This window comes from Callithrix jacchus, chromosome 5, assembly GCF_049354715.1.
Source record: "Callithrix jacchus isolate 240 chromosome 5, calJac240_pri, whole genome shotgun sequence".
Classification (NCBI taxonomy): domain Eukaryota; kingdom Metazoa; phylum Chordata; class Mammalia; order Primates; family Cebidae; genus Callithrix; species Callithrix jacchus.
The window spans coordinates 81,903,234-81,927,065 of record NC_133506.1 but is presented as its reverse complement, the minus strand read 5'-3'; the positions used below and the strand labels follow the sequence as shown (position 1 = coordinate 81,927,065).

At 46.1% G+C, this 23,832-nt stretch overlaps 1 long non-coding RNA gene across 1 annotated transcript; it reads left to right on the top strand.

The window, feature by feature from the left end:
- Positions 1 to 5,698: 5,698 nt before the first annotated feature.
- On the top strand, positions 5,699 to 13,961 carry LOC103793051 (uncharacterized). The gene is made up of 4 exons (XR_004743243.3): positions 5,699 to 6,086; positions 6,708 to 6,754; positions 9,268 to 9,346; positions 13,824 to 13,961. It is a non-coding gene; the product is annotated as an uncharacterized LOC103793051 (long non-coding RNA).
- Positions 13,962 to 23,832: the final 9,871 nt, after the last annotated feature.

The following is a 23,832-nucleotide window of genomic DNA, read 5'->3' as shown; positions in this document are numbered from 1 at the left end:
TATACATCTGACAGAGGTCTAATATCCAGAATCTACAAGGAACTTAGCCCTTCAAAAAGTGGGCGAAGGATATGAACAGACACTTCTCAAAAGAAGGCATTCATGTGGCCAACAAATTTTTTAATCTTTGTTAATGTACTCGGTAAAACATGTTTACCAATTTCAATTTGCTGCTTCTTTTGATTTCTTTCATTTGTTCTCCCACTATGTAAATTGCTTGTTTATATGTTTTGCTCATCAAAAAAAAAAAAAAAAAAAAATGAGTCCTTGGCCTTTTACTTGTGGTTCAAAGTCCTATTTTATATTAAACCCTTTATCTATTTATTAGTCCTTTGTTGTAATTTGTCCTTCAAATATTTCCCCAACCTTTTCATTTGTATTTGTATAGACTTTAGTATTTTTGGTATTTGAGAAATTATAAGTATTTACATAGTCAACATTATCAATATTTTTATGTATGGCTTTTGAGTTTCATCTTGATTGGAAAGGCTTTCTCCTCTCCCAAGATTATGTTTATTTCTGATATTTAAAACTTAAAAAACATTAAATATATATTTTTTCACCTGTTATTTATTTTAGTATAAAGACATGAAGGAAGATTTTGTTTGACTTTTTTCCCCTATGACTGGCCAGGTTTTCCAACAATATTTATTGAATCATCCATCTTTCCTGCACTAATGTGAAATTTGCCTTATGCGTTATTTTATATTTTCCAGTCTCTTTTGGGACTTTTTGCTTTGGCTCATTGATCCATTTGTCTATTTATGCACCAGAATAAAATATTTTCAATAATGCAGTTTTGAAATCTCTTTTAATTTCTGGTAAGAGTAAGCACACAATGCCTTTCTGAAGTTTTTTTTTTTTCTGATTGCTTCTTTAGGTACCCAGAATAGTGCATGAAATATAGGCTTCTTAACCATATTGTTTAACAAGCCCCGTTCCCTGCTGAAAAGTCAAACTTCATAACAAGGAGATAGTAAAATAAAAACTAGTCCTCTTCACTCCCTCAGTTCCCCTGAAGTTAGAACCCTGCCTGAAACCTGACCCATTGAAGTTGGGCTATGGCTTGGATTGTAGATAGCAGATGTGATGGGAAGGGTCAAAACTTGAATTTACCAATGAATGTAGCAGTCTGAAGATATAAGCTTTCCACTTAAAAAGGAAGCAAAATAGAAAAAAATGCAAATCGGAAAAAAAAAATCCAGCCTTTGGCATCATTGGCCTGCAGCTGCTGCATATGATTCCATCAAACATTTAGGGAAACGCGAAGCTTGTGAAGCCTGGGGCTGAGGTCATGGGGCTGATGTGCTGCCAGAGCTGGTGTAGACCGGCTCCTTCCCAGGCCTCCTGACGTCCCTGGACACTGATGCAGTGGGAGCTTGGTATGAAGTTAATGTTTTGAGTGGGTGAGGTGTAGGAAGCAAAAACAGTAATTTAGGCATTTTTTCTTCTCAGCTTCTTTCTCTTGGAATATTCCTGGCTTCCCCAGGAACAGGCCCCCATTGTATAACCCTGCCCTGGGCAGTCTGGCCAGGGTGCCATCTGTGGCCTCAGGAGAGACCATCTTTGAGAGTGTGTGAGGAACCTGGGGGGCAGAACTCAACTCCTCAGAGAAGCAGCTACAAGACAGTCCCATGTGCACCCACCCTGACCTGGGTGAGCCATAGGAGTCGTCTGTTGGATGCCTCTGCTGTCCTCTGCTGAGCATCTATTGCTACAGAATCACTCAAACCTCAGGGTAGAAAGATGCCCACAGCTTGGTACTTATAAGCAAGGATGAGCATTCCCATCCTCACACACATACTAGTGAAATCATTTAGAGCTGGGCGTCTTCTCCCTTTCTCAGAGACCACGCTGGTGTGTGCTTGCAATGGAGAGGGGCAGATGAGGGGAACGGGAGGGTTTTGGTTGGAGTGACTGGGCTATGTGTACTGTCTGGGTGGGAAGGAAGTCACCTGCTTTTCAGCTCAGTGTACCCTCAGCATCCTCCCCACAGTTCAGTGTCAGTCACAGCTTACAGGTGGTTTTGCAGGACCTGCCGCAGGGGTGGGGCAGGTGGGGCAGATACCCCTGTAGGAGGCCTGGCCTGTGGGATGGCCTAATGGACCTGCACCTGCCTCCTGTGCTGCTGCCCCAGGACTCCAGCTCTGGCCATTTCAGGTCACTCTTGCCTTGTCCTCTTACTCAGTCTGTGTCTCTCTTTTTAGCTAAATGCTCTGCTCTGTCACAAAAGATCCCCCTTGTCACTTCTGTCTTCCCAGAGCACTCCACTTTGTCATCCTCAGGGAGAACTGGGAAACTGGGGGGCAGGGTCAAAAGATGAATGTGTGATGTTGCCCCCTGGGAGGCCAGAAGACCATGCACAATGTTCCAAGGTCTAGCCACACACATGCTCATCAAGGAGGGGTCCTGTTGGTTGTGAGATGTGCATCTGCTTCCCATGGCTGACGAGAAGATTCAACGCATGCAGTAATAATGGCAATGCTGGTCGTGTTTGTTTATTGAATGCTCACCATGTGCCAGGCACTGTTGTCAACCACTTAGTGTGTATGACTTCACTCAATCATTGCAACACCTGTAAGCACCTATTTTTATTTTCCCTATTTTTATAGATAAATCATAGTGAAGTGCTAGGATTCAATGAGCCTGAAAGGGTGCCTATCTCATAGTAAAATCTCAGTAAAGGTGGTGGCTGTGGCAGGCACTTGTCTTGGCTCATAGAGCCAACTAGGTAAGTCTCTTTCCAACTCTGTGTACAGTGACATTGCACTGGCAGCTTAAAATTGGCCATGGTGGGAGTATTTACACCACAGGAACTGGCTACAAGTTTCTTTTCTTTTTTTCCAAAGAGACCACTTTACCACCAGGGCTACTCATATTATACTCCTACTGGCAATAGGAATAATCTTGGAATTGGTTCCTGCTAAAATCAATGCACTAAAAGAGGAGACCCTTCCCAAATTTCTTCAATGGTGATTCTTTAATGGGTTTTTTTTTTGCACTCTTATGTTACCATATTACTAATGAAATCCAATCAGAGGCTGGGTGCAGTGGCTTATGCCTGTAATCCCAGCACTTTAACTTTAGGAGGCCAAGGCAGGTGGATCAGGTCAGGAGTTCAAGACCGGCCTGGCCTACATGGTAAAACTCTGTCTCTACTAAAAATACAAAAATTAGCTGGGCATGGTGACGTGCACCTACATGTAATCCCAGCTACTCGGGAGGTTGAGGCACAAGAATCACTTGAATCCAGGAGGCGGAGGTTACTGTGAGCCAAAGTCACGTCACCGCACTCCAGCCTGGGCAAAAAAGAGAGACTCTGTCTCAAAAAAAAAAAAAAAAAAAAATCCAATCGGGAAGAGTTTTACTTCAACGGACTTCAACTGTGAAAGTCTTAGAGGAGGCCTATAATTAGGGGAAAATGACCCTGAGAACCCCCAGGTACAGCTTGGAAAGCCACATATAATTTGCCATCACTAGGTAAGTTGGGTGTCATTGTCGCCACCATAGCATTTTTTCTGAAAGCTAAGATGCTGTCCAATAATATGACTATTTCAGGTGGACTGTGGAGAGAGAAGTTCATTCCAACTCCAGGAGAGGCTGGGGAGGGAGAGACAGCTGGACAGGGGGGATTTAGGGTGGGATAACGTGGAGCTCCTCGGATCCTGGTTCCAGTCCCATGTTGACCTGCCTGCGGGGACTCAAGAAAGTCACTTGGGATCTCTACTCTTTCCACAAATTAAGGGATTTGATCTAGAAAGAGCTGTAGAAGGCATCTCGTCCAGCATTGGCATATACAAGGGATTTGTTCACAGAATGCCCTGAAGACTATAAAGCACTGAGCAGGAGGAATCACCGTGATCTTCATGATAAGATTTTTTTCTTATTTTTGTACCAAGCCAAGATGTCTGTTGTGAGGAACGCAAGGTGGCTTGTTGTTTGTGTGGGCTGGATCACAAGCAGAGATGGAAGAAATGGATCTCGAGCGTGTCTTGCTTGCCCAGCAATCGAATGCCTCCCGAGGGCCTGCACTTGCTGCGCCTGACTTCTGGGCTGCCTCCGTATTCTACACATACTCCTCCTGCGTCTTTGTGATTATTCGTTACTGTTTCTCTGTTCCCTGTATATGATAAGGTTTGGGGAGCAGGGCCAAAATTGCATTTTCATTTCTTCATTCAATAAACATTCATTGAAACCTACATGTGCTTCAAAGCATATCAGAGGTGGATGAAACAAATTCTTCTTTATTAGGTGCTTTCTGGGAGGAGGAGGGCAGAGAGGAAACCAATGGGAAAGAGCACAAAGCAGCATATAATAGAGAACTTGGTAACAAGGTATGGACTGAAAGGGTGTTAGAAGTTGAGAAAAAGAGGGATCGGGAGGGGACAAGGAAGTTGAAAGACAAAGTCAGGGAATGTTGGGGTTGAAGGTAGAAGTGACACGGATGATATGACTTTGCTGGGAAAAGCTCACTGGAGACACAGCCCCTATGCTCATGGGCACTGTGACTTCTGATGCACCTGGAATAAAAGGGGACCTGCAGGCCATGAGAGAAATAGAAGGGTGTGATGAGATTAGAACTCTCCAAAACAAGGTAAGCGGCACATGGAAATAAAGGACAAGGCACTTAGAGGCTGAGCTGAGCTGAGGGATGAGGTGCCCAGGGCCCCTGTCTAAGCTTAGGTTACCATAGGCCCCAAGGCCAGATAAGGGAACATACTATTGAGGGCACTGTGTGCTTTGCCCTGACCCTTTGGAATGGGCTGGCTGCCTTGGGAGGCACATGCCGTGCCCTGAGGAGCAGCGTGTGTTCAGAGTGACCACCAGCAGCTGACTGCTCGGCTACACCACTTTAGATGCAACCTGAGGCCCTGGAATCCCCGTGCCTGGAGCCCTGGGCATGCTGACTGAGCCAGGCACACAGAGAGCATTATTCCTCAGCCTTCACACTCCCTAAAGCTGGCAGCAGGCTCTAAAAACCAGATGCCTCTCAATGGGCACCCAGGTAGTCCAAGCACTTCCCCATATGGTAGTGAGTATCCTGTACTAAAAGCAACTCAAAAAAGCCATTTGGTGGGTGTGTCCTAGAGGGGCCTCCAGCATCAGATCCGTGAAGGGCTTCACGGCTATGAAGGCTGCTTCTAATGCTGAAATTCAATCCTTCTGCGAAAGTGCATTTGTGATGGCTGGAGGTATTTATAGACCAAGGATCCATAGAGTCCTGTGAGGAGTGGAGGTGAATTTGCTCCAGAGGCTGCCCCTGGCTTCTGCAATGGACTCTACCTCAGCTTGGTGCCCCTTGACGCCAGAGTGCACTTTTAGGACAGCACTTTCCACGTGACATTCAGGCACCTGTTCGTGAGACTCTCTCCTGCAACTACACCAAAGCCCCTCAAGGGCAAAGGATTTTTGTTTTTCTCATTTTTGTACTCCCAGCTTTTACCACCGTGCTTTGAATACAGAAGTGCTCCAGTAATGATCGGGGAACAGAATCAAACCAGGCCAGGGGCCAGGCAGCCACCAAAGACTCTCCTTCCGGCCACTCTTCTTACTGCCCCGTATGTCAAAATAGAAGAACTTAAATCCCCCAACATGGGAAAGCCAGGAAAATGGCCCCACAATCAGCTTCCTTGGGAAGCACAGCCCTGAAGCAGGAACATGAAGCAAATTCACCTCCACTCCTCACAGGACTCTATGGATCCTTGGTCTATAAATACCTTTCGGGGAGATGTGCAGCCCCGCGAGCTCAGCTCTTCCTTCTTCAGGAGGTGGTTTCCCATGGAGACAGCCAGATCTGTGGAACATTTCCACCTTCATGGCCTCTTTCAGGAAGGAGCTGGTTCTCTTACTCGGCTTCATTTTCAAATGCTAATTTGGTACACACCCTGCCAGAGTATCCAAGCCAGAGGTGGATTTGCTTCAGAACAGTTCTTGTTTTCAATGGCTGGAAACACCCTCTCTGGAGATGACACCCTCTTAGGTTAAAGTGTGTTCCTCATTGTGTTGAAGATGATCTTTCTCAGTAGGAATGAACTATAGACACACAGGTCCACCTTCACGCAGCAGTTGCGACCTTGAAATTATAGGTAAGTTGAGTATCTGTACTGTATAGTTGAGTATCTGTATAAATGAGTTTTCCAAGCATAGAATCTTATAAAAATATAAAATTATGTGCATGGAAAACTCATTAGCTAAACCGGTGGCATTGATGTATATATGCCTGTATGCAGGCATGCATTTACTTTTTGTAATCATGGAGATCTTTTACCAAATAAAATCAGATGTGGGAACCTATTGTACCGAACAGGTGATAGGCGAGGCCTCTGCTCCAAGCCAGGGTGAGCTGGAAAGGAAAGAGCCGGGTGGTTCTGGCGTCTGCTCCACCCCTTTCTCCTTTTTCCTTGTAGGAGGCCACAGGAGCCTTTGTGGGAAATCTGAGGCCCCTGAGGCCTCTGAATGCCAACCACTAGCTTTAAGAAGCCCTACAATTACGAATCCTTTAAGACATGATTTAAAATGTTTTTCAAATGTAAATTGCTGTTCTCATGAACCACATTCCCCTCAGTATTTTACTGCAGTGATTTGGGTTTTAATGCAAACCCTTTGCTGTACCTAGATGACTAGAAGGCATGGGAGCTCCTTTATCCAGATCAAAGCTGCTTGTCCTTCCCGTGATAATGCAGTCCCTCCTCTCAACTTTTCCTCAGGCCGAATCTCTCTGTGCCCAGCTGTCCACCTCCACCCTGGCCTTTAGGTAAGTGACTCTGCATGGCCTGAATGTACCTTTCATTCCTCAGTCTCTCCAACTACAGTCCCTTTCCCTGGCATCTGCAGCAGAGAACCCAGGCTTTAAGGAGAGCAGACATGTCCTCATGAGGGACAGAGGAGTCCCCTAAGAAATGAGACCACAGTCCAGTTCTGTCCAAGGGCAGGATGGGGCAGGAGAAGGAAGCTGTCTGCAGTCCCGTACACAGCACCCTACCCACTTGAGGCCCTCAAGGGAAGCATCTTTAAAGCAACATCAGCCTCAAAGAAAGGGTTTGAATCCACCCGTGAGACTCTCCTCCCTCCTCAGTCCCTACCGAATTTATAAGAGAAAGAGAAGCGTAGAATAAAACTCTGCGTTGGCTGAAAACAGGGGTAGGTGACATCACCAAGCCTGAGTTCTGGGGAATTTCTGCAAATTCTTCAGATGAGGGCAGGACGGCCTGGACAGCTGCAAAGTGAGCACGTATGAAGGAAAAGGGAGGAGCTCCCTGAGTGACCGCCAAGGTAGGTGGAGATTGCAGGCATCGAGAGCGGGCGCTGGCCGTGGGCTGTCGGTGGGCATGGTGGTTGAATTGTGTCTCCTCCACCCCAGATTGGCACGTGGAAGTCTGAACCCCCAGTACCTCTGTAGGCGACCTCATTTGGAGATAGCGTCTCTATAAATGTGATCAAGTTAAAGTGAGGTCATTGGGGTGAGCCTTAATCCACTGTGACTGCTTTCAAACAAAGGGGAAATTTGGACAGAGACAGACATACAGGGAGAAGGCCATGGGGAGATGAAGACGGATCCACACGCCCGGACAGGGGCCCAGAGCAGCTCCTTCCCAGTCCTTAGAAAGGACATGCTCTGCCAGCATCTTGATCTTGACTTTCAGCCTCCAGAACTGTGACACAGCCCATCCCTGCTGCTAAAGCCAGCCAGCTTGTGTCTCTCTTACAGCAGCCTTAGGAAACTAATCCAGTTGGGTATACCCTGGACTGGCACCCTGGATGCCAGCAAAGTGGAAATACTGCTGCTGGGGTCCACGATGAGCTGGTGGAACCCCTGGGTCAGGGCGGCAGAAAACCTTCAGTGAAGGGCCACATTGCTCTTGAGGGCTCAGACTCTGGTTTTTGTCTCTGGGGATAGATTGGTTGAGATGAGACTTTCATCTGAAGCAAGAAGGCCCCAGTTTAGAAGGATCACACTGGATTAGGGCCCACCAGTCACACTGGATTAGGAGCCATCCCAATGGCCCACCTGACTGCCCTCCACTGCTCAGCAAAGACAGGGTAGGGCTGTCTCCTGATCTTCCCAGACGAGATGGAGTCCCAGGGAGTTCTCAGCTGACTGGATTTCCAAACTTGCAAAACAAAATTTCAGATCCAACTAAATTTGGGCCTTCTTGCCTCAGCTGTGTCATCTCAGCTAATCTGTCCCCAGAGATACAAACTGGAGCCCAACCCTCAGGAGCAATGTCACTCTTCACTAAAGGTTTTCTGGGGGAGGAGGCAAAGCTCATGCTCTGCTTCAGTTTCTTATGATGAATGAGGTATCCGCTTCTTCCACTTCCCTTCTCTCCTCCTGCTCCAAAGGCCCTAAGACAGAGCAGCTGCTCAATGCCTTCTCTCTCTCTCTCCTCTCTCCTTTCCCCGCTAAAATCCCAGCTGCACTGCTTCCCCCCTACTTTCCCTTCCCTTCTCTGTTCCAGCTCTCTCAACTTCCTTCCCCATTTTGTGTATTTCCCCCGTTTTTGTTCCTTATGCTCTTCTGCATGCAGATCAGTTTAGCTTCTCTTTGCTTTTTCTAGTCTCTTCTGCAGCCTTTGTTTCAGTAAGAACAACAAAAGCAGGGCCAGGAATCAGCTGGACCAGACTAGAGAAGATTCCTTCCTCATTTGAAGGAGGAGGTTGCAAAGACACCATTTAAAAAAATATAAAATTATATTTACGTACGCATGTTTTTAAATCCCAGTTACACAGGAATAATATAAATTTGACCTTCCCTCTTTGTTTAGGCCTGAAATGTTCCTGCAGAGAAACCCTCAGTCTCAGAAAGAACTTCGGGTTTCCCAAACTGGAAACATATAACCCTCTTTATTTTTATTTATTTATTTTATTTTAGACAATGTTTTGATCTGTCACCCAGGCTGGAGTGCAGTGGCATGATCACTGCTCACAACAACCTCAACCTCCCAGGCTCCTGATTCTCCCACTCCAGCCTCCCAAGTAGCTGTGACTACAGGCATGCACCAGCATGTGCAACTGATTTTTTTTTTTTTTTTTTTTTTTTTATAGAGACAGGGTCTTGATGTGTTGTTCAGGCTGGGCTCGAACTCAAGTGATTCTCCTGCTTTAGTCTCCCAAAAGTGCTAGGATTACAGGCAGGAGCAACTCCACCAGGCCATAAACCTCTTTAAAAATGGCTACCAAATGTAACTACCATCTTCTCTCAATGCCACTGTTTCCTTTAATACATTTTCTTTTTTTGATTTAACGTGTCGTATGTGTTTCCTTTAGAAAAAATGCACAGAGAAGCTAAACGAAAAGAAAATAAAATTAATTCCACTACTCAGAGATCATCACTGCCAACATCTTGGTATATATCCTTTTAGATTTTGTTTTATTGAAATATACACATGAATATATATTTACCTGCCTATCTAAGAATATGTATGTATAAAAGTGGGATTATGTGCATACTACATACGTATTTACAAACATGGAATTACATACATACTCCTTCATAAGCCCTGCCATCTTTTCACATTGACACATTTATTAGAGTATCATTTTCAGTGGCTGCTCAAGTCATGGTGGAGGATCAGAGGCAAATCCTTTTCTTGAGGAGGACGAGGAGTGAGGAGTGAGGATAAAAGAAGGAATTAGAATCCGTGGCATCAAGCCTGGATGCACAGGTGCTCATGAAATAATTGTTGATGGCTTGAACAAAACATTAAAGGAAGATTTCTCAAAGGGGACAGCTAATTCATTAGGGATGAATCAATCATACATTTTTTTTTTTTTTTTTTGAGACAGAGTCTCATTCTGTCTCCCGGACTGGAGTGCAGTGGCACACTCTCAGCTCACTGCAACATCTGCCTCCTGGATTCAAGCGATTCTTCTGCCTCAGCCTCCTGTGTATCTCAGATTACAGGCGCCCACCACAACGCCCAGCTAATTTTTTGTGTTTTTTCAGTAGTTACAGGGTTTCACCATGTTGACCAGGCTGGTCTCAAACTACTGACCTTATAATCTGCCTGGCCTCCCAAAATGCTGGGATTACAGGCATGAGCCACCACGCCAGGCCCGAATTAGAACATTTTTATAGAGAGATTTTAGATTACAGGAGAGTTGGCCTGAACTGCCCTCGAAGCATAATTTTCCTGAGCAACTCTGCTCACTCAGGCTTCTAGACTTATTTTAAATTTGAGTTTAAAAGTCCTACATCTAACAGGCAGCTGCCAGAACTCACTGATGAGGGTGTCCATGAATCTGGAAAACCTCTTCACGGAGATGGCATTTGGGTGAAACTGTCAGGCTTGTTTTATGGATGCAGGATATTCACTAAATCTGGACATACTTGAGGAGCCACCCACACTTTAGGGAACTTTTTAAACCAAACTTTCTGGGATTTATGCATCACCACACAAAAATTTCCCATGACTTACATGACCAAGAGGGAAAACAATGCTGGTTTTCATAAACACTCAAATCTCTTGGCTCAGGACGCAGTGGCTGAGGAGACACCATGCAGTGAGCAGAATCATATGGGCATCCACACATTCTCAGCTGCAGTCAGGTGCAGAGCCGCCTGTGCTCCCTTCTGGCACACGTCTGTGGGATGCCCGTGGCGTTGCTTCAGAGCAGCGTACAGGTAGAGGTACTGGGTGTCTTAGTAAATGCCCTGGGGCTGGAAATTATTGCTGAGATATCTGGCATTTTTAATACACATTCCAGGCAGTCTGGGGGCTTCTGGCCAACCTATATGAAATTAAAAGAAACAAAATCATTCTCTTTTGAAATGCCCACATGACCAAGAATGGACTCTTGTTATCTTGTACTCAGTCATGATTGGATGAGGGAAAAATCCGAGCCTGGCAGCTCCCTCCCCCAATTACTGTCTCAGAGATTCTCATTGGAAGCACAATGAAGTTATCTCCTTTGGATGGCCAACTGCTTGGAGTGCAGATACGTTTCCTGCCCTGCCCTGCTCAGGGAGTTCTTTCATGCCCTTCCCATGAATTAGGAAGACTGAGGCTGTTTCAATGGTACAACTGGAGTGGTCTGTAAAGTCAACCCCTTTAGGTTGAAAAAAAAAAAAACCAAAAAACCTTTGTAGCTCTGGTGATACTGTATAGAAGAATATGTCCCCAAATGCCCACCCTAAGTAGATTCACATTTGCTAACACTGGGATCTGTCCTTGCCTTCTCCATCCCCTTCCAGTCCTAGACATCCATGTCTCCTTCTAGTGCCTTCACCTCCCTTTACCATATTTACCAACAATTTTGATCAAGGCGAACTTTGTAATCACAAGTTTAGTTTCACCTTTGGGTGGCATAAGAGCTCCATCTGGGTACTTGATGTGTTAGGGTGAGTAGGGCACGGGGCACCAACCTGCCCCCCACCTTCCCTGGCACCCAGCACCTCACCAAGGACCACTCTCTGCTCTTGCTTTCCTTATGGGTTATTAATCCAGGTGCTGGAAGTTGGGTTCCTTCTAACTGGCCCCATAGCTTTCTGGTTCACTTCCTTGAACAGGGTGAACTGTAAAAGTGAGTCACTGATCTTTAGGTCAAAAGACTCTGACTTTTTTTAATTTTTAAATTTAAAAAATTATGGTAAAATACACATGACAGAAAATTTGTCATTTTCATCATTTTTAAAATTTTATTTTTATTTATTTATTTTATTTTTTTTTGAGACGGAGTTTCGCTCTTGTTACCCAGGCTGGAGTGCAATGGCGCAATCTCGGCTCACCGCAACCTCCGCCTCCTGGGTTCAGGCAATTCTCCTGCCTCAGCCTCCTGAGTAGCTGGGATTACAGGCACGCACCACCATGACCAGTTAATTTTTTGTATTTTTAGTAGAGACGGGGTTTCACCATATTGACCAGGATGGTCTCAATCTCTTGACCTCGTGATACACCCGCCTTGGCCTCCCAAAGTGCTGGGATTACAGGCGTGAGTCACCACACCTGGCCCTATTTTTATTTTTATTTTTAGAGAGGAAGTCTCTCTATGTTGCCCTGGGTGGATGCAGTGGTATTCACAGGCACGTCCCCATTACTGATTAGCGTGGGAGTTTGGACCAGCTCTGTTTCTGATCTGGGCTGGTTCACCCCTCCTTAGGCAACCTGGTAGTTCCCTGCTCTCAAGAGCACACCATATTGATGTGGAATTTAGTGTGGCCACCCGATTGGCATAGTGCAGAACTACAGCCTAGAAATCCTGGGCTCAAGCCATCCTCCCACCTCAGCCTCCTGAAGAGCTGGGCCATCTCAATTATTTTTAAGTACATTCATATTGTTGTGCAACCATCACCACCATTCAGCCACAGACCTCTTTTTATCCTTTGAAACGGAAACACCACAGCTCCTAAACAATCTCCATTTCCCTCTCCCCCAGGCCCTGGCAACCACCATCCCACTTTCTGTCTCTATGAATTTGACTACTTGTTATATATCACATGAGCGGAATCATACATTTGTCTTTTTGTATCTGGCTTATTTCACTTAACATAGTGTCCTCAAGGTTCATTCATGTTGTAGCGTGTGCATGTATCAGAATTTCCTTCCTTTTTTTTTTTTGAGATGGAGTCTCACTCTGTCTCCCAGTTCCCAGGCTGGAGTGCAATGATGGGTCTCGGCTTACCACAACCTCCACCTCCCAGGTTCAAGTGATTTTCCTGCCTCAGCCTCCCAAGTAGCTTGGATTACAGGTTTGCACCATCATGCCCAGCTAATTTTTGTATTTTTAGTAGAGATGGGGTTTCACCATGTTGGCCAGGCTGGTCTAGAACTCCTGATCTCAGGTGATCCGCCTGCCTCGGCCTCCCAAAGTGCTGGGATTATAGGCGTGAGCTGCCGCACTTGGCAGAATTTCCTTCCTTTTTACGGCTGAATAAGATACCATCATGTGGATACACCACATTTTGTTTATCCACTCATTGCTAAGGTTATTCCACCTTTTGACTATCCTGAATAATGATGCTATGAACATGGGTGTACAAATATGGACCTGAACTATGAGATCATTGTAGATTCACATGCAGTTATAGGAAATAATATAAGTGTGTGTGTGTGTACATGTATTTAGTTCTATGCACTTTTATACTTGTGAGGGGTTATATGCCTGCCACCAAAATTAAGCTACAGAGCAAGGATCCTTTGTGTTGACAAGGCCCCCGAGTTCAGCCCTAAATTTTAGGTTCCATTTCTAAAGGGTAAAAGCAATAAATAGCTCAGTGCTCCTTTGGCGATGTCCTATTCTGGGTTTTCAGGGGGATACCACAGTGGTAGCCGTGGGGAGATCCAGGTCTAGGCTGATGGCTCCTCAGCCCATAGTTTAAGCTGGGGCAGTGAATTCAGCTGCACATTCAGGGCAGTAAATGGAGCAGGGGATGGGGGTGTGGCCTCTCGTGTCCAACAGCACCCTCAGCCAGTGATCCCACTTCACATCCCATGTTCTGGATAGTGACCACCAGGCTCATGCCATCTGTCCCCACACTGCTAGTCAAATCTCAGCCAATCTCAGAATTGCATCCCAAGTGGTGGCCTCTCAAATGAAATGCTTCCACTAGAACAGTGCTGTCTGATGAGACTAAAACATGAGCTGCATAGGTAATTTTAAAATAGTTTCCTTAAAATTAAAAATAGGTAAAATTATTTTTAACAATACATTGTATTTAATCTAATACATGAAAAATATCATTTGAACATATCATCAACAGAAAAATTTTTAGTGAGGTATTTTATATTTTTTTCCCTTTTCCCCTCTCCATAATATGTCTGATATCTGGTGCATATTTCACACTTATACCAACCATGTCTCCATTTGGTCGAGCCACACTTCAGGTCTCAGTAGCCCACATGGATTGGTCAGCATCGTTCCAGAATCAAGCTCTGCATAATCGAACCAAGACCACCTGTTGTCCCAGGAGCTTCCTAACTCCTCTGATCCGAGCATCTACCTTGACCAGCACTCAGATAAGCCACACCATGGACCAGCTGGTGATGGGGACAATGTCAGCTTTGCTTTTAGGGATTTGTTATTGTGGGAACCCACGTTTTATCGGCAGCCCTAGTTGATCCACCTGCTTTGTGATGCCAACATAGGAACTTGTCTGGAGGGTCAGAGAAGAAGCAATTGGCCCTCAAAGCACGTTGACACCTTTGAGGAAAGTGGAGGCCAAGTCAGCAGGCAGCAGCTTGCAGGGAAATTAAGCAGAATTCTGAACTTTTGGAAAGAAGTAAATTTCTGGCACTTGGCATGGTTTCAGAATGAACTCTGGAGGTTGGTGTAGTTCCCTAGATCCAGGGGGCTTGGGGAATTCCATATGAGTCATCTGGGCTGACCTCGTAAGTGCCCCAGGGTGAGGGGCAATCCTCTGTCTCCCCAGGCACTTCTGTTCAAGCATTCTGCCCAGGAGTTGGCATGGCCACCCACACCCGGCCACCTCGAGAGATAGATGGAATACCAGCAGCCCACGGGTGTCTCTTGTCAGCAAAAAGCACCCTGGAAATGGGTGGCTGGATAAAAGCCCCTCTGTCTGTTGCTGGCTGGGACAGCGTCTACCACAGCCTACACTTGTACTATGGGAATGTTTCTCTCTAGCTTAATGCTCCTGAGAGAAGTGCACATTTTCTGCTAAATGTGTGGCTTCATGGGCTTGCAGTTGATGGCTTTCTTCGGAGAGGGCTTCATGCTTCTTGGAGTCTGACTCCTACCCATCCACCCTCAGCCTAGCTAGGCCTGAGCAGGTGCATAAAGTGATCTGACCTAGTGAATGGGAAGGTGTACACAGACAGAATCTGTATATTTTGCATATACTGCATTCAAGAGAATACAGCCATGCATCATGACATTTCATCAATCACGGACCACTGACTCATTACCAGTGATCCGGTAAGACGATAACATGTGTATACAGTGGCCTAGGCTGTACCATCTAAGTTTGTGGAAGTACACTTTATGATGTTTGCACAACAATGAAATCATCTAACGACATATTTTTCAGAGTGTATCCCTGGTATGAGCGTATATTAAGGTCAATTTCATCTGTTTCTTCTTATCTTTTAATGTGGCTACTTAAAGGTTTACAACTACATGCATAGCTTGTGTTCTCTTTGTATTGGGCAACGCTTTTTCAGTGGACACCGAAGTTATGAAGCACTGGGCCGGGAGTCCCTGCATCCGAGTTCCAGCATCATCTGTGACACTAACAGACCTGGGCCGGGAGTCCCTGCATCCGAGTTCCAGCATCATCTGTGACACTAACAGACCTGGAAGTCTTTGAGTAAATCTCTTCTCCGGGCCTCAGTTTCCTCATCTGTAGAACAGGAAAGTTGAACTACGTAATATCCAACCTACCAGCAACTTTCAACTTTTCTGCTACCCAGGTAATGGGTAAGTTAGAAAGAAATGACAGTTTGCACAGCCAGTCCCTATTCCTGCAGAAAGACAGGGCGCATACTCACACTGTCTGATAAAAGGTTAAACAGCATGGCACTGGTAAATGTAGGAGCAGGGAGGGCACTCTTTTATTTATTCATTAGCCACCGCCCACTGAATTCCCTAAAGACTACTCTCTCTTTGGAAACTGAACTCCTGAGTCCCCTTACATACCCATAACCAGGAGGTGCCATGAGCCGAGAGGCTGGGCCTAAGAGAGCCTCCCTCCCCACAGCCAGCTCACAAATGCAGGGCCCTGGGTCTCAGAAATCAATGTCAGGGCAAGGGAGGCAAGGCATTAACTGTCTCTTCCAGGAACACTTTCACAGAAAGTCTTTTAAGAGCTGGAGAGGAGCGAGGGCATCTGGGCTCTCGCATTGTTTATGCAAACGCTGAAATTAATATTTCAGATGGGCAAATAGAAGAACCCAAGTCACTCACTGGCCTCTCATTTCCATCACAGAAGCCTGGAACTCTGTTTCTCCTTCCTCAATCCCAATCTTGTTTCTGGAGGCTTTGTCGGGATTCCCTTCCCATCCTGCCACTTCCTTGCTTTGAGAACCTCAGATGGTCTCTCTTTCCCTGGGAAGAGAATCTAGTCTGGTGTTCCAGTTTCCCCGCTGCCATCTCACCCTGATTTTCCTGCCCAGGCCTCCCTCCCCAGCCCCACCTCCCCTAGGTGACTTGCCTTTCCTGGACCTTGCCCAGCCCAACCACAAGCCCTGGCTCATGGGGGCCCCTCTGCTGGACAGGACCTTTCCTCCACCAGCAGCCCTGCAGTGTCCTCTGCCTTCGGGTTCCCAGTTTAGGTGACACAGGTTTCCTCCACAAATAGCTGCCCTTACTGTGCCTCACTCTCTGATCCTGGCCATCCCTGCTTTACTTTATTAATCCTTCCAACCACCATGCCAGGTGGGGACTCTCACAAGGGACATGGCAGATCGGGGAGGTTGGAACCCAGCCAGTCGACTCTGGAGCCCACACAAGTAACCCCTGTGCTGACTCGCTTCTCCTGGGGATTTCTCTCTTTCCTTGGGGTTCCTGCGGCACATTTTCTGTCTCTCTTAGCGTGCTTGTGTTAGTTTGCCAGAGCTGCCATCCAAAATACTGTAGACAGGGTGGCTTAAACAATAGGAATTTATTTTCTCACAGTGCTGAATGCTAGAAGTCCAAGAGTGAGGTGTCAGCAGGTTTTTGAACCATTTTCTGGTTTTCAAACCATTGGCTTGCAGATGACATCTTCTCTCCATGTCCCCACATGCTGTGCCCTGTGTGTGTGTCTGTGTCCTAGTCTCCTCTTCCTATAGGGACACCTGTCATATTGAATCAGGACCCATCCACAAGACCTCATTTTAAATTAATTTCCATTTAAAGACCCTGTCTTCAAATCCAGTCCCATTCTGAGGTATGGGCAGTTAGGGCTTCGACATGAGAATTTGGAGCAGGTGACGCAATTCAGCCCGTAACAGTACCAATCACAGTCGACTTTAAACGGCAGTAAGTCAGATGAGTGCCCGTTCCCCATCTGGCTGATAGAGACTGCATCTGAGTCAGCACCGTGTTCTCTGGGTTTAAGTTCAGCTCAGCACTATGAAGAGGCCCCTCCCGTTTCCAAGAGACTGGATCTTACAGGCCAAGATAACCAGGTGATTATCTTGGTATGGTGGGAGGATGGGTCATGTCTCTTTTCTTGCCTGTCTCTGTGTGATTGAACAGAGAAATGTAGCAGAGGAGGTTCAGGCTGACACAGCATTCACTGCTCGGCTTTCAGCTAGAAGAGACATCTCAGGAAGCCTGGGGATCCGGGAGGCTTTGAGCATAGATGGGCCTGAGAATAGGGTGGCGGGGGGCTGAGCTCCAGGTGGAGGTGTGCACCCATGACTCAGGAGTGAAGAGGTCATGGGGGGTTTGCAGGCTGCTGTGGTGCCTGAGATGTGTGTGTGTCAGTACAGGACAGTGAGTGGGCCAGAGAGTAACAACTGAAGTCATCAAGTACAGCTGGGGCTGGGTTTGGGATGCTACGGGAGTCAGACGGAGGAGCTGGGTTTTCTTGGCTGCTCATTGTACACAAAGTCCAACTATAGAGACAGTTTGAGGAGGAGGGCAGGCACTGGAAGTGAGTAGTGCTGGGAAAGGGCTGGTGAGTTCAGGGTGTAGCTGGCCCCTTCCTCAAGTTGGTGGAGTGCAGTTTCCTGGAAGAGGAATCTTCAGTTCTCACTGTTGCCTTTTTATAAGTGAAAAAGATAGTGTGAATCCTGCAGAACCGCTCCTGGGGTTCCCTGTCTTGGTAAATGTCACCACACACAGATGCCCAAACCAGAAACATGACCACCATCCAGCCTCCTCCCTAAAGTTTATCCCCCTTAGTGAACCCATCACCAAATCCCATCACCAAATTCTCCCCCGAAGATGTCAGAGTCCAGCTCCATTGTACTCCCATGTGCAAGCCACTGTCCTCTTACCCTGGGACCACTGCTGGGGTCTCGTCTTCCTGCCACAACCCAGACCCCTCTCCCTGTAATTCGTCTTGCACTCAGCTATCAGAGACATTTTCCAAAGTTTAAATTGTGTCCTCTTACAGGACGGTCTGGTGGCTCTCTAGTGTTCTCTGGGCTAGGTCCAAACTCTTTGTTGACTTCTAAGCCTCTGCAGGCCCCAGCCCCTCATCTCCCATCATTCCACCACAACCATTCAGTGGGTCACACGGAACAATGCTGGGGTTCTAGGTTCAGCTCTGGGCTCTTCCCACCTCCTCTGCTTGGCTAAGTCTCATTATTCACATCAGATACCACCTTTCATGGGAGTCAGCCTTGATCCCTAGACTGGGATCACATGCGAGGGGCCTTCAAAAAGTTTACGGAAGGTGGATATGATGTAAAAACTATGTATGAATTCAGAATGTGTTTGGCACCAAAAGAAACTTGTGCTAACTTGTTATGATGTGCATGAACAGGATCTAGTTTGAGGCACTAAGAAGAATAAGGCATCGGTCTGAAAGGAGCCTCCACCAGCGCCACGTGAATTCTATTAAAATTGAAGCAAAAACGAAAAAACAAAAAACCATCAAATGTATGGCAATGGTTGGGTGGAAGAATGATTAAATCATTGATTTCTTAATGAAAAGTTTATGGGAACAATACCCCAAAGCAATCAGCAGTTTACAAATGGATAAATTGTTTGAAGAAGGGATGAGATGATACTGAAGACGAAGCCCACAGTGGCAGACGATCCGCATCAGTTTTCAAAGAAAAAACTAATATTTTTTGTGTCCTAATTGAAGATGACTGATGATTAGCAGCAGAAATGATAGCCAACACCATAGATATTGCAAAGGTTCAGCTTATACAATTATCTCAAAAATTAAAGTGGAGCAAATTTCCATTTGATGGGTGCCAAAATTGTTGTGCCCAGATCAGCTGAAAACCTTAAGGGGAGAGCTTTCAATGGAAGTTTTAAACAAGTGGAATCAAGATCCTGAAGTATTTCTTCAAATAATTGTAACAGCAGATGAAACACAGCTTTACTAGCATGATCCTGAAGACAAGTTACAATCGAAGCAGGGTTACCGAGAGGTGAAAGGGGGCCGGTCAAGGGCAAAGGTCATGGCAACAATAGTTTTTGGATGCTGAAGGCATTCTGCTTGTTGACTTTCTGGAGAGTCAAAGAACAATAACATCTGCTTACTATAAGAGTGTTTGAGAAAGCCAAAGCTTTAGCAGGAAATATGCCTGGGAAAGCTTCACCGGAGGGTCCTTTTTACTGTGACAATGCTCCTGCTCATTCCTCTCACCAAACAGGGAAATCGTGTGAGGGTTTCGATGGGAAATCATTAGGTATCTACCTTACAGTCCTAATTTGGCTCCTTCTGTCCTTTTTTTTTTTTCGTTTCCTAATTTAAAAAAGTTTGTAAAGGGCACCCATTTTTCTTCAGTTAATCATGTAAAAAGACTGCATTGACATGGTTAAATTCCCAAGACCCTCATTTTTTTAAGGATGGACTTAATGGTTGGTATCATTGCTTACAAAAGTGTGTTCGACTTGATGGAGGTTATGTTGAAAAACAAAGATTACGTTTTGAATGTTTATCTTTTTGTTCCATTTTTTCCAGGAAGTGTTTGAAGTCTCCCTATACATCTCTTTAGCTTGCTGCCGTAACACTTGCCACACAGAGGGTACCTATTTACCTGGTTGCCTCTTCTATAGATTCTAATCTCCTATAGTACAGGGCCAAGTCTACTTTCTTTTCTTGAACTCCAGCATTTAACCTCAGGGTTAACATAGAGAAGGGACTAAATGCATACTTAAGAAATGAGCAAATTGGTCATCCACTCCTGTATGAGACCACAGTCACCCTGTTTCTGCTTTCTTAGGTCCGAACTTTAGGATGCTGCCCTCTCTCTAATAGAACAAATTAAATCTGGGGTCTGCAGTTCTGGTTACTTATTTATTATTATTATTATTTTTGAGAACAAGGCTCACTCTGTTGCCCAGGCTAGAGTGTAGTGGCATGATCTTGGCTTACTGCAACCTCGGTCTCCTGGGTTCAAGTGATTCTCATGTGTCAGCTTCTTGAGTAGCTGGGATTACAGGTGCATACCACCACACCTGGCTAAGTTTTGTGTATTTAGTAGAGAGGAGGCTCTGCCATGTTGCCCAGGCTGGTCTCAAACTCCTGGGCTCAACCTGTCCACCACTCTCAGCTTCCTAAACTGCTGGGATTACAGGTATGAGTCACTAAGCCTGGCCAGTTCTGGCCCAAAGTCTCCACCAATATAGATAATTCCCACAACATAGGTAGGAAGGAAGGAATAAACCCCCCAATTCCTTGCCTGTGTCTGGGGCACCTGGCAGGGTAGAGCACTATGTATGTATGATGTGTGCATGGGGAAGTGCAGGAGCCCAGCACAGGGCTGGACCTTGGCAATTCTCCCTGATGTTCAGAAATAGATACAACATCCGAGTGTCATCAGTCAGAATAGGCCCAGGGGTATGAAACTCTTCTTACTGTGTGTCTTAACCCCAGGCATCTTCTGTTTCCCCTGGTGGTAATAAGAACATCAGGCTGTGGACTGCGTTTGCCTGATTAACACTGTACCTCCGCATCCCAACAGGGCCCTTCGGACCCAGTGGAAAACACGTGACATGACAGAGGACGTAGCTCAATGCCGTTTATAACTTGGCACATGGGAAAGAGTGAAGGGACACCATTCTCTCTCCCCAGGGCTTCAGCCAGCCCCAGTATTCAGAATAAGACACTGGAGGAAGCTCAGAGATGGCCCAGGGATGGCTCACAGTCAGCAGAGGCTGCTGAGAGATCAGTTAAAAGCCATCTCTGTGTGTCTAGAGAGCTGCACTCTGAGGTGGCCGGCACAGCAACCAGGAGTCTATATACAGCCGGAGAGGGCAGGTACATTCAGGGGAGAGAGAACACGACAGCAGAGAGCAGATGGCCACCTGGGATTTCCAGTTAAAGAGCGCAGCTTGGCCACATGTTCGTGGAACTCTATCAACGTTAGAGAGAGGGGTTTAGGACCAAAAAGGCGGAACAAAAAGACAGAAAGCTGTGAGGATACAGAAAAGGAGGGTGGAGTCAGTTGCAGCAGCTTTTTGGAAGGTATAAAGCACATGGACAAATAGCAACTGATTTAGCAGATGTGGAAAACTCATTGCTAACCATGAGTGAAAAAAGACAAAAAACAGTCCAATTTAGACCACAGAACCCTTTAAAGGCCCAGGAACGGCAGCACCGTGTGCCTTTAGAAGCAGAGGTCAAAAGAGGGAACATGCCTTGAAAAACTGTTTAAGAAAATGTTAGAGACCCCACCTAGAGCCAGGGCACTGCCTGGGCCCTGTGCTGATAGGAAGCCAGACATTATTTTTCCCTCTGGAAATGGTGAAACTGAAGGTCTCTGGACTGAGTGACACCGGGCACAATGAACCAATTCTCAAATGGCTGTTCTGGAACATTTCCCAATGGTGGTGAGCTGGATCCTGCAGAAGGTGGTGGCCCTGCATTGATGAAGAGGGAGGAGGTTTTATAATGGGGGAAGTGACTCATGACAAAGCACAGATGCCAGAAAAGACCAGTTGTCTGCGGCAGTTGTTAATGAGATGGGCTTGGCTGGTGCTGATGGAGACAGTGAGAGGCGACAGAAATGAGAGGTGAAGGTGACTTGGGGTGTGAGGACAGTGATGATGCCAAACTGGGGGCTCAGATGGGGGAATAAAGAGCTGTGCTGGGTTCTGAAGTAAGAAAGCAGAATGATGGAAGCAGCCCTTGAGGAAGTCGTTTCCTGAATGTGTAGGCTGGGGTCTGGAGAAGCTGGTGGCAGGGATCTCAAGGAAAAGCCTTTGACTATAACCAAGGGGAATGGCAGTGAGGGCTGGGACAGGGGCAGGGCGGTGGTGACAGCAAATGCACTGGCAAACCCTTTGCCTGGTCATGACAAACACTTGCCCATTCCTGTAACTCTGCTCATTTGCTCTCCAAGGACACTGCCACTCTCTTCATAAATGAAAATGTTTTTGGCAGGTCAGAACACTAGACTTATGAAAGCAAAGTCTCAGTTCTTTGAATTATTGAAGGAATCCTAGAAAAAAATGAACCTGAATTTAAACAGATAATACACGTGGTCTTCAGAGACTTCTTGATCTGTTTTCAATCTTCAGCCAAACACAGAGCACTGAAAGTGCTGTTCCCTTTCATTCAGAGGGGCAGAGCCTGTCCAGAAAGGCAGGGCATCATCCTCTCAATTATCAGATCTGCAGCCTCCCCCAGGTCCTCTCTCCCCTAACCTGTCCCACCTTTCCTTCAGGCCCGACCGTCTCCTTGACATTAACACTGAGTCCCTCAGCCTGAGGTTTACCAGAGCACCTTTTGGTGAGTAGTAAGTGCATAAGAAATCCAGTTTTGTTTCTCTTCTTTTTTTGAGATGGAGTCTCACTCTGTCTCCCAGGCTGGAGTGCAGTGGCACGATCTTGGCTAATTGCAACCTCTGCTTCTCTGGTTCAAGTGATTCTCCTGCTTCAGCCTCCCAAGGAAGCTGAGATTACAGGCGCCTGCCACAGTGCCCAGATATTTTTTGTATTTTTAGTAGAATTGGGGTTTCAACATATTGCCACGCTGGTCTCGAACTCCTGACCTCAGGTGATCAGCCCATCTTGGTCTCCCAAAGTGCTGAGATTATAGGCATAAGCCACTGCGCTTGGCCCCTGTTGTTGTTTTTAATAATCACAGCTAAATTCCTGCTGGACCAGCCTTTGACTTAGCAGGGAAGTTGGACTCAGGGTGGCCTGCATCACAGAGCTGATTGCATGAGCTCAGTGGGTGGGCAGAGGATGCTATTGACTGATTTTTTTCATCCTTCTTTATTCCAATTCCAAGACAAGTCCAGTCTTGTATCAGAGTTGCTTCTTCTCGCCTAGAGTCTAAAGGATGAAACCAAATAGTCTTCCCTCTGATAACAATGAAAATCTCACTGGGCCTATTGCTTGGCCTAGGTGTGAATTTGTCAGTTTTCTTCTCCTTTTTCTTTTTTAAATTGTGGTAAAACACATACAACATACAATTTATTATAAAATTCACCTAATCATTTTTAAGGGTACATTTCAAAAAGCTCTAAGTACATTCACATTGTCATGACTTTTAAAGTCTGTGCTCTCACTCACATTCCTCATGAGCCACCTGCTCTCCTCTGGGCTGAAAAACCTTTGTTCTGGTTACAGTCCTGGAGTCAGTAGGGAGACAGACACCAACTTTGTGAAATGCAACCCTCTCCATGGTCTCCTGACATCTGGTAACGAGGCTTCTACTCAAACCTGCCCCTGATGTTCAGCCCTCAGTGAAGGAATTGTTTCCCTCCTGGGCCTCTCACGCTGCCAAACCCCAGCAGCCTCTCTGTGTGGGTTGCTCTGTACGCCCCTGATGTATAGGTTGATGGTCGTTGCCCACTAACCCCTGTACATCCCAGAGGCTCATCAAGTATCCAAACGGCCATGCAGTAGCAGAAGCCCCAGGATCTGCTTGGATCATGATAATTTGAGCTTAGATAAGACAGATCTAAGTTCCAATTAAAATCAATCTAGATTTACAGTCCGGCCAACATGGTGAAACTTCGTCTCTACTAAAAATACAAAATTAACTAAGCATGGTGGTGCGTGCCTGTAATCTCCGCTACTCAGGAGGCTGAGGCAGGAGAATCACTTGAACCCGGGAGGCAGAGGTTGCAGTGAGCGGAGCTCACCCCACTGCACTCCAGCCTGGGCAAAAGGAGTGAAACTCAATCTCAAAAAAAAAAAAAAATCTAGATTTAGGTGGCACAGGGCAAACCAGTTGTTACATTCTCTGTGTGCCGGTTTTCTCATCTGTAAAATGGAGCTTGTACCCTCCAGTTGTGGTGGGGCTAAGATGTA